The sequence below is a fragment of the Glycine soja genome, chromosome 2, assembly GCF_004193775.1.
Source record: "Glycine soja cultivar W05 chromosome 2, ASM419377v2, whole genome shotgun sequence".
Classification (NCBI taxonomy): domain Eukaryota; kingdom Viridiplantae; phylum Streptophyta; class Magnoliopsida; order Fabales; family Fabaceae; genus Glycine; species Glycine soja.
The window spans coordinates 50,473,139-50,487,881 of NC_041003.1; the positions used below are offsets into that span (position 1 = coordinate 50,473,139).

General features: G+C 31.0%; 1 long non-coding RNA gene and 1 pseudogene across 1 annotated transcript; one reads left to right on the forward strand and one right to left on the reverse strand.

The window, feature by feature from the left end:
* The first annotated feature begins 4,031 nt into the window (after positions 1 to 4,031).
* Positions 4,032 to 5,582, forward strand: LOC114403954. Its single transcript, XR_003664725.1, has 2 exons — positions 4,032 to 4,423; positions 4,965 to 5,582. It is a non-coding gene; the product is annotated as an uncharacterized LOC114403954 (long non-coding RNA).
* A 327-nt stretch (positions 5,583 to 5,909) lies between these two features.
* On the reverse strand, positions 5,910 to 8,297 carry LOC114377138 (annotated as a pseudogene).
* Between the last annotated feature and the right edge of the window lie 6,446 nt (positions 8,298 to 14,743).

Consider the following 14,743-nt stretch of genomic DNA (forward strand, 5'->3'; position numbering starts at 1 on the left):
TCTCCCGCAATACATGGAATTATACAACACAAATCTGTGGAAGAGATGAAAAGAATATTTCTCATCTATGCCACCATCCTTTTAATGGAGAGAGCCCTTAGCTTCTACATCTTGCGGATGCAGGGGAATTGCTGGAAATATATATGCTGTAGTTCACTTTTAGAATAAGGACAATGGAAAAACCAACTTAGGGAAATTTATGACTAGTTTATTTAAATTTATTTATTGAAACAAATGCTTGTTTTAATAAAATAAATATATTTTTTATTTTTTTAGTATATTTGTCTAAATTATTTCTTAAAAAAATGGTTTATTTTAAGAAACAAATCCTTTGCTTCTTAAAAAATACTTATCTAAAAAACACTTATTTTAAACAAATCCACCATCATAATATCTTTAATTCTTGGTAAAAGTGTCAAACCACAGTTGAATTATCAAATTACAAGTACAAAAAATATGTTGCAGTTCCAACTTAACCATTATGAAAACTTAAAAGACGTGTCATTAAACGAAGAAAACACATGACTAACTGAAAAAGAGTAATTGTATAAAAGTTATTTTGTGTAGAATTAAATTGCTTTTTGGTACATATGTGGAGAGTTAAATTTATTATATAGAAGTAGAATAATGCTCTTTCAAATTGCAATTCAAGAAAACACGAGTGAAGTCCAAATTAAAGCACAGACTATGATCTAATGCTTCATGACATTAGAAAAAAAGAAGAAAAATTTTGTTTCTAAATGGATTATTTGTTAACTTCTTGTCAAAGTGTATCAATTAATTCAAGTAGTATTTTAAAACAATAAGATTGAGTATCAAGTCTATAGGGACTTTGATTGTACTCAGAGTTTGTATATGTCTAATTTTAAGTGAATAATGAATTAAATTCGATATTGGTCGAATCATGATACGAAAATGTAAAATTTAACATAAATAAAGATAATAAAACAAAGCACATTAAAAAGATAAAACATAAACAATTGGGGGTGAATTGTCGGTTGAAGCAAAATTACGAAATGTGTTGGGACTCAACCTACTGAAACTATTCTTGATGCAATAATAATGATTTTTTTACTATTTAACATTATTTAGATTATTACCTTCATTCGCTAATCCACTCTAACCATGATCTCTCATGTGAAAGAGTATAAATTACCTAATTTCACTCTTAATCCCTTAAGAGCTACATAAAATAATTTGCTTTAAAAATAAAGATGCATAAATAAGACTAAATAATATCATTCTATCCCTAGACATGGATCACCTAGATGTTTTTTTCAAGTTCTTAAGAGATAAACATTTTCCAATGCATAAACCTTATAACACCACATGAACATGGGTGATCAAACCATAAACATGATATTAAGGACAAAAAAGAGGCAATAATATCAAAATAACATTAAATAGATAGTTAGAATCATTACATTAAGAATGTTTGGTTGATGAGCTCCCAACAATGGATGGTTTAACCTTTCATTGTCATGAAAGATTTACACGTACAAAAAGAAAATAAGAGGTGTGGAAGAGAATGGAAGAAAATGGAGGAAATGATCCCTAAGTGAGTGAATTTTCTCTCTTCTCTTGTGTCCTAGCTCCTTATTTGGACCCAACTTCAAGTTTCCCCATTTCTTTTTCTTTAAAATGCAACAGTCATGTTTTTTGACATTAAATGTGTGCTAAGCTTGCATGAGCACTCTGAGCGCACATGCAAAGTCCAGCTGACATAAGTAACTGCACGCTAAATCGTCAGATGTGGGTTAAGTCGCCAGATACGCGCTAAGCCTGACCTCAAGGTTGACTCCTTGCACTAAATGGTTGTTGACGCACTACTCTAGTTCTTCAACCATCTTCCAGGACTCCTGTTGTGTGATTCTACAAAAAATATAATCAAACATACTGTAAATTGACTAATTTTAGCATCTACTGGATAAAAACTCAGAAGAAATCAAATTCCTAATGTTTTGACACAAATAAAGTAATAAAAGAGAGAAAAATTAAATAATTGTTACGCGATGTAAGTATACAAATTAGGTATGCATAACAATTATCATTAGTCCTCTTATTAAGCAAGAGGGAGGAAAAACAATTCAGCATAGTATGGTGAGCTCATCATAGGTTAACATATTTTTTTAGTTCGACAAATGTTAATTATTAGTATTGTTAATTTTTATTAGTAGAAGAGATTGAACTCACAATCTTTTTTTTTCCTTAACCATCCAAGTCACGTTATCTCCTTAGCTATAAATTGCCTCTTTTGATCAATAAGTTGTGATGTTGGTCTCTTAATATTAGTTCAGAATCAGGGGCCTCTAGGAGATGGCTTTAACTGAAAAGACAAAATGCTTAAACCATGTGCTTGCTTTGAAGATTATGAAGTAGGCCAACCAGATTTGGAATTGGAGGGATAAGTATGAAAGGTGTGAATACCATTTCCACAAGTGCAGTGTTAATTAGGAATTTATCATCGATAAAGGATTACACTTGGGGTGAATGCATTATGCATGTGCCTGTGCACAATTGTACGTGATTGATTGCTTGATGCTCTTTTTAATCACGTATGTAGTAGCCGCGTCCATCTCAGAGGGATTGGGTGTTTGGTCCTCATCTTTTACTCTTGACTCTTCCATCTTCCTTCTTCATTTTATTTTTTAAATTCCCTCTTCATGCCTTATTCTCACTTCCCACGTCCTTATCCCCCATTAACATGGAAATGCAACTAATGTTACCATTCATTATTAATTACTATTTACCCTTTTCTACTTGTTTTTTACATAATTACATGAAAAATGTCAACGTTATTTTCAAAATAAATCACTTTACAGTCGTCAATTGGTTAAAAATCACTTTGCTACATATTGTTATGTCCCATTGGCTCAAAAAAATCTTGGCATATTAGGCCTACGAAGTGGAGCACATGATTTCTTAGATATATCTTGCTCTTTCTGAAGTAGAACAACAACACACGTCTTCATAAAATAAAATAAAAACGCCTCACACGGGGCATGTGACACATGAGAACAATCTAAGTGTGTAATACTCTTTGATCGGGTTAGATTTTAAGAAATTAGGTTTCTAGTTCAAATTTATACAACTTTTATTATACGAGAAATGTGAGATAAATAACGTGCATGATAAAAAAATTGAAGAAAAAGAGTTGTAAGAGATACTGTATAAAAAAGAAATATAAATATTATAACTTTCAGATTGTCTTTTTTTTTTTCTTTTCAAGTTGAAGACTATCTTTGGGGAAACTAACTAAAAGATTAGTTGAAAACTGATTACAGTCAATTTGCTAGTCATTTTTCAACAAATAATTGGAAGTTTTGTGCGGAAAAACTAAGGATCCTATTAGTGCTGATGGAATATATGCCGGAATAATTGAAATAATATTTAAAATGTTTAACTAAGGTCCTCATCGAATAGCTTCTTCTTATAATTAATAATCCGTGCAGATATGAAAATGAAATAGTGATGAGTTAGCAGAGTACGTAGAAGTTACTAGAGGAAAATGACCAACACAGAGATAGATAAAAGGGTTTGGTTGAAGAAAGGAAAATAGGCAGCTGATTGAAATTTAAGGGTATTATATATATAAATTCATGCAACAAATAAAAAATGTCTTTTTTTTAAATAAAAAAATGAATTCTATCACGTGAAAGAAATTAGAGGGAGCACGTATAAGAGATGCATAATGCAATAAGAGTGGTTACACAGAGAAAGTAAAACCAACTCAAGTCGACCAAGTGGCCAAATTTCCAATTAGGGTAATTTTCTACTTTAGAAGAGCAAATAATGGTAGTTGTCAACTTATAGAAGGCACATGAAAACACAGATTGAGTTAGTAAGGCATTGATTGATGCTGAATGCCGCGGGTACGCAACTGATAAGAGCTATATAACCATAATGAATAGTTTTGGGCATGTGTAACTCATTTTCCACATTTCCCAAAGATATTTTTTCAAGTTTAATTAACTTCCTAGCTAGCTATATTTGTATATATATAACACCCTTCAAATCAACTAACTCCCTGCGTTTTTTGAGTTCTTCAATATTTGCAAATTAATTGGCATGACTTGAAATTTGCCATATCTTTGTTACCCATTACAAAATAGTTCCATTTTTCATTTTCAAATTAATATATGAAGCGAAACTGCTATTTGGATCTTCGTCTTCAGTCTTCGTCTCCTCATCCCTATCGTTCAATGCAAGCAATCTGGACTCTTTCTTTTCAGTATTTTCGTTACGATTCCCTTCATTTGTATATCTCAGGAATTAAGCAAGTGGGATTCTTCTTACGTTATTTGCTAATTCTTCTCATTTTCTGTAAGATTTTTGTAGGAATAGGACGTTGAACATACACAATAAACTTGTAGCTATTCTTCATAATGGACGCCAATGCATTTTTGACACGGCAGAACTTCAGGTAATTAATATGCCTAATTATACTTTATATCTTCCAACCTTCTATGTTTTTAAACCATGTTTTCATGCTTTATCTTCTTCTCTGAAACTGGAAATCAGCATTTAGCTCACAAAATGGGAGAAGCAAGCTTGTGAAATTAAAAAAAAACTAATAAATGAAATAATTATACAAATTTTTTTATCTTAATCCTCCGGTTCACGAGAGAAAAAAGACTATGACTAATATGGAGAACGGTTAGAAAATAAGTAAAATTTGAAAAAAAATCATTTCTGTTAATAATTATACAATTTTGATTGAAAGGAAATAATTATTAAAATTAGATGGGATTAAATTAAATTAAATGAATGCTTGTAAAAAAATGATTAAGAGAAAATAAACTATACAAGTATAAAATAATTTTACATCATCCAATCACAACATATTAATATGATAAGTTTACAAAAATATATTATAAATTATACCAACAATGATTTATGATTAAATACCGTTTCTCAGTGTATCACCATCAAATTCATGATTTAAACTATAAAAATATATGCAGGCAAGAGTGATAATATGGTTAGCAAGTCGAGAAATGGAGGGAAGCACAGGCTTGCATTCTGAAACCTTATTAATACATGTCTCGCGAGGCCTTTCCATAAAGAAATCACTTCAAAATTTCCTTCAGAGGAGAATCAGAAAGAAAAGGTCTCAGCCACATCTCCCTTGTAACCCAAAATGACAAAAATATGAATTAAATCCTAGCTTGTTCCCCTCTGGGGGCAGGAAAAATCCAGATCTGCACGAGTATAATACTATCTGGTCTGGCACATTTCTTGAATGAAGAAAGGCTCTGCCAACCCACCACCACGACAGCTTTGTTAATGTCACTGCAACATAATAATTCAGATTTGCGTGCTTGGGCAAAATAGACCTGACTATCTGGTCTTGATGATGTGCATCTTATTTTAGATTAACTCTTGGCTAGTGAGACTTTCGTGTCTCATTTGTAGGTTGTTGTGCATTTCTAATTCATTCCACTGCAAAAACCAGTAAACTCCAGTCCAATATGTGTATTAATACACAGGAATGAGTCGATTAGTAGTTATATATTTTTTTGGTATAACATGCATAATATGGATTTGCAAATGCTGAAGACTTTAATGAAGCGGTTATAATATATGCATTTGTTATATAACATGAATGTAATGAGTGTATATATGTACGAACATGATAGATTATGATTTAAATGGGTATATATGCATCTTGAAAATTAATGTAATCATATATAATTGTGTTGACGTGAGGAGTAAAAAATTAATTATTTTAGTTTCATTTCATATACATCTGAATTAACATATTAAATTTGAATTGAGTTGTGATCAAAGTGGTAGAAATTTTCTTTCTTTTTAAACATTTAGAAATTAAAATTATGTCTAAGACTTAAATGTATAATGAAATAGAAACAATTACTTAAGATATCTGAAGAAATAAGCATGAACAGAAAGCAAGAACAAGACCATGTACCCAAGTTCAACCAAGATTTTGTAATAAAACATACTAGCAGAGAGCCATTGCAATTTCTTATATATAATAATACACATAAGAAGGGGGGAAATTATTATAAAAACTCAAACAAAAATATACATTGATTCAAGTGAACTAGACATGACGATCACAGAGCCTAAAGACAAGGTGGAGTGTCGTCGATTATTCCTTCTGAATATTACAATGCCTTCAGAAAGAGGAATAGTAAATTTATCGGTGAGGGTCTTGACAAAGAGCTGCATGGAGAAATAATTCATGTAGTTGTAGACCTTGCCTTGTTGAGATCTTGGAGGAAGGTTTTCAACATGAGAGTTCCAGTCTTATTATTATTGCCACCCATGATTCTTTGATTGAATATCCTTAACCGGGTATCCATTTCCTTATCTTGTATGAACCTTACAAGTGCTTCTTCAACATCCTTTGGTTCAAGCCCAATATTGAGTTTTAAGCCTACCCTCCAAACCTGAACAACATAGGCAGAGTTGACCACCGGGTAGCAAAGCAATTTCTTTTGGAACTGTAAAGCCTCCAATATGGAATTCCAGCCGCAGTGAGTGATATAACAAAGCCACAGAGTTATGCTGCAAAATCTGATTCTGTGGTGCCCAAGAAACGACCATGGTCATGCCTCTGCCTTGCTGCTTCATAACCCTTTCCAAAAACCCAACCGGTAAGCCTTGGCGCCAAGTGGACCTCAATACCCAAATGAAAGGCCTCCCTGAAGCCTCGAGTGCCACTTTGCTTCCCCAATGGGACTCACCCAACTGACTTCGCCTTCTGCTTTGCTAGCCACTTCAAGCAGCTCATATCTTCTTCCCAAAAGCTCACCATCAATCCTACAATTACAAATAGGACCTATCGGAAACACACGTGGACAACCTTTAAACTTGTTCTTGTTGTTTGCCGATTCGAGTTTGCTTTCATCGGGAAAGGAATTCACCAGGAGCCATTTCAGAGCACTTGATCTCACCAAAGTTCTTTTCCAAAATTTAAATCTTGCTTTCCTTGCTGCATCTGTTCCAACAAGCCATGGCAGGTCCTCTGTTGAAATCACCGGCAGCTCAGGTTCAAGGCTAAAATTTCCCTCATGTTGCGGAAGTCCTGCCAACACAGGGCATGCAACATCATCGGCTATTGGTTTATAAAAACATAGACAATCTCCTTTCGTAAATAAAAAGTTCTTTACATCACTCTATGTACATGTATGTATGTACTCCTTATTAATTAATTAGGTAAACAAACTAAATAGGCACTTTAAATTAACATCAGATTTGACTACATGCAAATTCTCTAGTATCCGACATTATTTCCTATGCTGTATTGCTGTCGGTGTCATAAATAAATAATTGGAAAAAATGTCGAGTGTAAATCACGTTTTGGACGGAAAGGAAGTGATGGATAAAAGAGATAAAAAGAACAAAGTTTATATATATAACAATTGCTCAAGTGGTTTTGGTGTGGTTCATTTTATCATAATGAAAGTTTCATTTTAATAAAGATTTATATTAAAAACATTTATGAGACATTGCATGTGAAATTTATCCTAACAAAAAAGGTTAGCCTAGTACTAGTAGTAGTAAAATAATGTAAAATTTTCAGTTTCACTAACAGCCAAAGAAGATACGGGTACTATAGCTATGAGCATTGACTATGGGTTGCCCATTCATAATAGCATAGTATGTAGGATGGTTGGTTATTAATAACTGTCAAACCGGTGGAATTGTTATGGCAATAAATGAAGGGTTGCCGTAAGCAGAAGTGCTGAAGACAAAATTTGTTTGTTTTTTAAGGAGTGTTGGACTAATACAGCAATATAAAGTAATTAAAAATGATAAAAATAAGAATAAAGTTAAAGTGTGAGGATGGAAGGAAAGAACCAGTATTGGCAGAAAAGAAGCCATGGCCATGCCCAGCTTCCTTTTGGTCTGGCAGAGCCACCCACTTTATTTCATCGTCCTTCTCCTTCGCTATCTCAAACCCCTGCCTCACAAATTCCCAGCCTAGCTTTTGCATTTCCTTCTTCTTTTTCTTTTCTTACCATCATCTTCTTCTAAGTCAACACCATATATATATATATATATATATATATATATATATATATACTACTACCATCCTCTATATGATCGTGCACCAAATATTATTGCGCATGTGCCTCAAAAATATTTATTACATCCTGCCATATAATAACTAACTTACTTTAATCCTATAATAATTTAAATAAATATATTGGTAAGATTAGAATTTGACATACATGTTCCCTCCCTAACGCGTAAGCTAAGCTGGTGGTTATGGAGTTGACGCCATGAATTGATTTGATGCTGCCTTCTTCTTGCTCAAAATTATTCATCGGCGTGTGGACTGTGGGCACCAGATGACATGATAAATATTTAACGTAGTCTACCACGACTACATGTTTATAATTGCAACTTCCTATATATGTACTTCTTTTTTAAAACTTATTAAATTAAATTAAATTACATACTATACTATGCTGAAATTAATACAAACTATCATGATTTCGAATGGCATAATAACTTTTTGATAAAAATAATATAAGAAATAAATAATTAATATAATTACTAACATGATGTAATTATTAGAAAAAAAATATAAAAAATAATTATGGATGTCAACAAGTATTTGCATTTATCGGGTGTAAAAAATCAGTGCTCTTTTTGGCTAGAACAGGTCGTCTTTGTTTTGTCCTTTTGCGGTGAGCTATGTGTTATATTTTAATTTGTTTTGCTTCAAAGTTTGTTATAAAAAAAATATCTAGGACTAAAACGAGTTTTGGTCGTTAACACAATTATTTTTTAAAGGAAATTGGAATGTTAACTACCAGGCCTGCCTCTGCTTTCGTATAATTTTGGCTTCCAGACACCAAACTTATTACTCTATATGCTTAAGTCATCTTTTAACAAGGACAATAATAGTATAACAGTAATGTTGTTAGTTTATAGACTTATCATGTTATCAAATAATCTGACATAAATGTCAAGTATAATTTTTTAGGTAAAATATGTTTTCAAAGGTTTTGAATAATATTTTTTAAAAATTCTTATACGTTCAAAACAATCATAACAATAAATGATGTTAGACTAATTGATAAGAAGATTTAAAAAGTAATTTACGAATAAAAGAAGTACACATGATTTTCATGTTGTATAAATTTATTTTTAATTGTTTATATTTGAAGAATATAATACTATTAACTACATAGTGATGTAAGATGAGATACTTGATACTTTTATTTATATTTGTTATATATTTTATCTAAAGGAAAATAGAAACAAAACTAAAAAAAAATCCAATCTAAACTGTTTTTTTTAATAGAATTGGATTGGATTTGATTTAAATCTTAAAACAAACCGTATCAAATAGTTAATTAAGAAAATTAAAATTATTGGATGGAATAAACTTTTTCTTTAAAATTAATCTAATTCAATGCATGCATGAACACATTCTACATGTACATGTCGTGCAATTGCACAAAAGATTTATCTTATTTGTTTTTTTTTTATTATGATATTAGTACCAACTAATTTTCATGAGAAGCAATGACCAATTTATATGGGAACTACACATTATCCCAAAAAGATTTATCACAAGTTGCCATATTTTGTGTGTAAAAAAGGGAAATAATTAGTTAGCACACTATTTTTTTTTCTTTTTTTATCACATAAATTTAGAAAAAGGAAACCACTTATAAAATATGAATAATTATGTTTAACTTACTCTATGGAGACAAATAAGAATTCAAATATGTCATTTATTATCTGTGATCCTATCTTGTTTTACTTGATCAATTTTTTTTAGAGTCGGTCAACATAATACTCTAAAAGAGAGACTATAACAATGAAATAGAAAATAAATACTAATTAGATGACAGTATTACAAATTATTTATAATCGTATAACTAAAATAAATGATCAAACCTTAAAAAATATTAAATACAGTCATTCATAGTTCTGATTAAAATTAGACATGTTTCCTCTGTCTGTATATGTACGTAAGTAATGCGTGAGGCTAACATATATGCATCTAAAATTTTAGGGTGAAATATTCTAAAGTGAGATAATTCAGTTGTGTAAATTAGACCATATGTCCACTCCATAAGGATATCCTTTCCCACGACATAAATACGTATCATGCATATATTGAATTAAATTTGTGCACTAGGACTCGAATTAAAAGTATAAACCAAGTGTTATCTTTTTTATTTGGGGTGAGAGAGCTGGCCTCGTTTGTCATATCTTCCGACTTCCGTTATTTTAAACACCAACAATTTAGAACGCGCCATGTTTGGTGACAGGCAAAAATATTCTTAAAATTTGTGGAAGTGATGCACAGATATTTCTTCTCTTAGATACCAATGTAATCCATGTGCACAAAGAATGAACTAGCTTCGTCCTTTCTCTTTATTTTTTACAAAATAGTACCCCTTAACGCAAATTATTGAAGCTTCAAATTTCCCACGTAATTAACCATAGAGTCTAACAAGTTACAACTATTAAATTGTGGGATGCGGGATGCGTAATACTAATATCAGGAAAAAGAAAAAGATGGTTTGTGTGCGTAAATTAATTGATTGGCTTAACACTTGTTGGCTCCAATAATTATTATGCATCTTCTCTTGTTGGTCTGCACGGATAACACTAGGTTGAGGCACAATTGGAGCAAGGTCCTCCATTTGATTTAATGTGGATCGAACTTATTCCAAGAATCCATCTTTTAAATTAAAAGGCCACATATATATTCCAAGGATGTGTGGAAATAGAATTGAGCTCTTATCACATTATCGAATCTTTCCCCGTTGAATTTTGAGTTAACCTAATTACTTTATGTAACATGAAGCTCAATTCATTCGTAAAACAGTCTTTTTCTTACCGAATTGACTCGAGTTAAATTAAACACAGTCCAGAACTATATATCAAGTATAAAGTGGCGCATACGTGGAAAGAGATTGATGAAGTCCGTCACAGTTTTATACTACTGCACTAGTTTGGCAAGAAATATGATGATAGGATAGGTTAGGTATATATGTATACTTACTGCTACAGCCAGAAATTATAAATTGAGGAGCGAACTAGCTAGCTAGGTGCTAATATACGACTTAACGTATAGATAGTGCGAATAATATATGCAGCCATGTGCATGCGCCTTAAAAGGCAATAGCAACAAGACATATGCATGAGAAACAAAAACACTAATCATTATGGAGAGAGTTATTGGTGATGATGTACCTGCTTCTGCTTGCTAGTGGAAATGAAAGCATATGCAAATCAAATTGCTATCTTGAGAACAAAGAGACGAGTGCGTGCACGTGTTTATTATGCAATGCAATCAATTCGACGCTGTGGGACCTCCATCACCCACCCACTGTTCATTATTGCGTCCGCGTGCCAAATATATGTACTCCTATATATATGCCTCCAAAATTAATTAAGCTCGTTTGTTTATTTTGGTATTAATCATAAAGAAATATTTGACGTGGTGACAATATTTTGGGTACATGGAGTTGAAGCGAAGAAAAGAAAAATCACAAAACCACCGTGTCTTTATTGTTTATTTTAAAATTTAAAAACATGTATATCATTTTAACAATTCCATTTCGATTCAAATGAGTCTGAAGACTAGCTAGGCATCTTAATTGGTTTACGATCCTCAACTAACATGGTTACAATAACATGCCAATTAAGATGACACCACCACCCACATTTCGAGCTGAAGATCCTCGTTCAAAACTATCTCATCCGTACTGGGATACAATTATTCCTGAGACGTGCTTAGTCATTCTCTCCATCATTTCAGGAATCAATCCATGATCTTTCGTATTAATTGATAAATGATTACAAGCAAGTCAAAACTTAAAATTAACAATAACCTCATTGGAATGAACTTCTATCATATACTACTATCTGATAAGTATCTACCAATGCCTATATATAATAGGAGTTGACCCAGTATATATGTAGCTAGATATACTGTACTATTCTCTCCGTTGCTATTTCTATTACTTTGTTAAAGTTTCTACTCCATTGAGCACTAAAGTTTTTCCTAAAACTGGATATATAGGTTGTGATTAGCGAGCTGGCTAGTTCAACAGCAGGCTTAGGCCTTAGTGCTGTTAAGAGTAGCCCATATATAATTACTGCAAGTCGTCCATCTATACAGATTTAGTACTTGTTTATTACATCGCAGTTGCAGTTTTGCGAACCAACTTAATTATTTAACTCACATAACGTATATTCCTCTTAAAAAACAAACTAATTAATTGTATATACTTGATTGTTCTTTAGTTTAAATTTGGCATCATTTAATGTTTGTTTGTTTTTTAGGTTATTATTTAACTTTTTTTAACATAACTTTTCATGTTTTTATTTAGGGTCCACTAGCTAGCCCATGGTGCCCGCCAACACACAAGCAATAGCCCACAGTACAAACCAACTCATTTATTTCACGAGTCATCAGCTTGTCTCAACCTGTTATTTGCAAACCTACGTGAACTAGCTGACTTGTATACTTAGTGCTACTGTTTTCCTATAAAAACATTAAAAGTAATTTAAACACCCAAAATGTATTTAGCATCTCCTGATAGAGATATAATAGGTGATGCGACATAAGATAAAGATAGAAAAAATAATGATTGTTAATTATGTGTTTAAAATTTTTGAATGTTCACAAATCATTCAATTATTAAAAAAAATCTCATATATATTTAGACATTCATACCAACAAACTTTAGAAAAATGAAGAAACATTGTTGGTCACATTGTGTGGCTCAAGCCGTGTTTGGCTTGAAGCAATGACCACATTGTGAGGTTCAAGTCTTTGATCGATCAAGTGTTTTAGTTGTAAAAATATGTTTACATTTTTTTTTTCCAACTAGGTTTGTGAGTTTTATGGACATCAGCCACATGTTACTAAGGGTGGCACCACTGACAACTTTCACCAAATGTTGACACATATAAGCCTGAAGATATCTTTTTAAAAAAAACTCTAGATGACATGATAATTTTGCAAATGTCAATATTGACTCACCTAATGACTCCAAATGTCATCAAGTGAATGTTACATATGTCACGTACGTGGAGTGCAAACCTTTTTTTTATATAAAAAAAATGTGATACAAAAAATACTTATTAACTTGATAAGTTTGTTCTAAGATGCCTGAAAAAACCTAAATTTAATAATATTTTTTGTAAGAACCTTTTTAATATATAAAAAAAGTTTTATAAAATGTCTCTATTTGATCAATCATCCCTTTCTTAAAAAGTGGTGTACTTTGTATAATAAAGTTAACGGTCAAGTGGAGAGTGAGTTACTATACAATAACATTTTGACAGCATAGATTGATTAGGTACTTTGGGCATCATAAAAGGAGAAGTAATTGAATAAATAGTTTTAGCTTTGTGTATGCTTGGCAAACACTTCACCTAGTTTTTAGCTTTTTAATTATTTGAAATATTTTGTCCAACATTCTTAACAATATTTGATCAATAAATTTTTTTTAAGAAGCTTATAACATTTTTTTATACTTTAATTCAAATAATACTTTTAAGATATTAATTTCTAGTTGTTTATGTTTTTTTTATCCTTAAATTTTTTTATTAATTTTCCATATTATCCTTTTTCTTAACCAAGGCAGAATTTGATTATTTTTTGGTTTCTCGTCTTATATTATTTATTTAAACCATTAAACTACTTACATAATTTATTATATGATCTTAACACTAAGCTTCGAAATATTTTAACCACTACACTAATCAGCATAATAAAAATATGACATCTACTTTAGAGTATGTTAATTTATTTCATTTTAGACTTGGTATGGAATATTTTAAGATAAAATATAAGATTGATAGTAAAATATATAATAAAAATATGTATAATAATTAAAACTAAAAAAATATAATTAGAATAACTAATCCATAAATAAAAAATTACAAAAAAATTCACATTAAATCAAAAGTAGATAATGTAATCAGAAATATATCAATGTACCAAAAAAAACTCAAAAATAACATAAAATTATTAACATAAGTGATTTGATACTTGAATTTCTTAATTAAAATGATATTTAATTCTTTAATTCCGAGCTTGGACATGTAGTTTCAGCTCAAGATATCACTCTATTGCAAAATGAGTTGATATCACTCTATTACAAAATGAGTTGATCAGGTGAGAGGAGAATTAGTTATATGTTAAATAAGAAGATCCAAATACCTTGTCAAGACAAAAACAAAAATTCAAAATTACATTAAAAAAACATTAATATTTACGTTGGGTGCCTATTGGTTTGGAGCAATTACGTCAACCAAAAAACAAACCAATCCCTTCTTGATGCAGTTGGCCCCCCAATCTAATTAAACCAATCTAATTTATTTTGATTTGTCCAATTTTTTTCTTCCTTGAAAGTGATTTAACTAATCTGTAAACACTCGGAATTTAGATGAGGTTATATCCTTGTTGGCATCGTACCCACTTTATGAAAAGTAATGAGCATTGATGATTCATCTGTTTTAAAAACCTACATGGGCAAAATCAATCCATATAATCTGAAACCATTAAAACATTTGTTTCCCTTATAAATCATAATTATTTTTTTATGAAAGATAATCTAACTTGACCTAAATAGAATTATAAACAACAAAACTTTTCTTCTAATTCTAAATACTTAATGCAATTAAATATCCAAAACACAGATTTTATATCATTAATTAAACTGAAACATGTGTTAGTTAATTTATGAACTTAATGGTAAAACATTTTCCCTTTGAATTGGTTTACCTT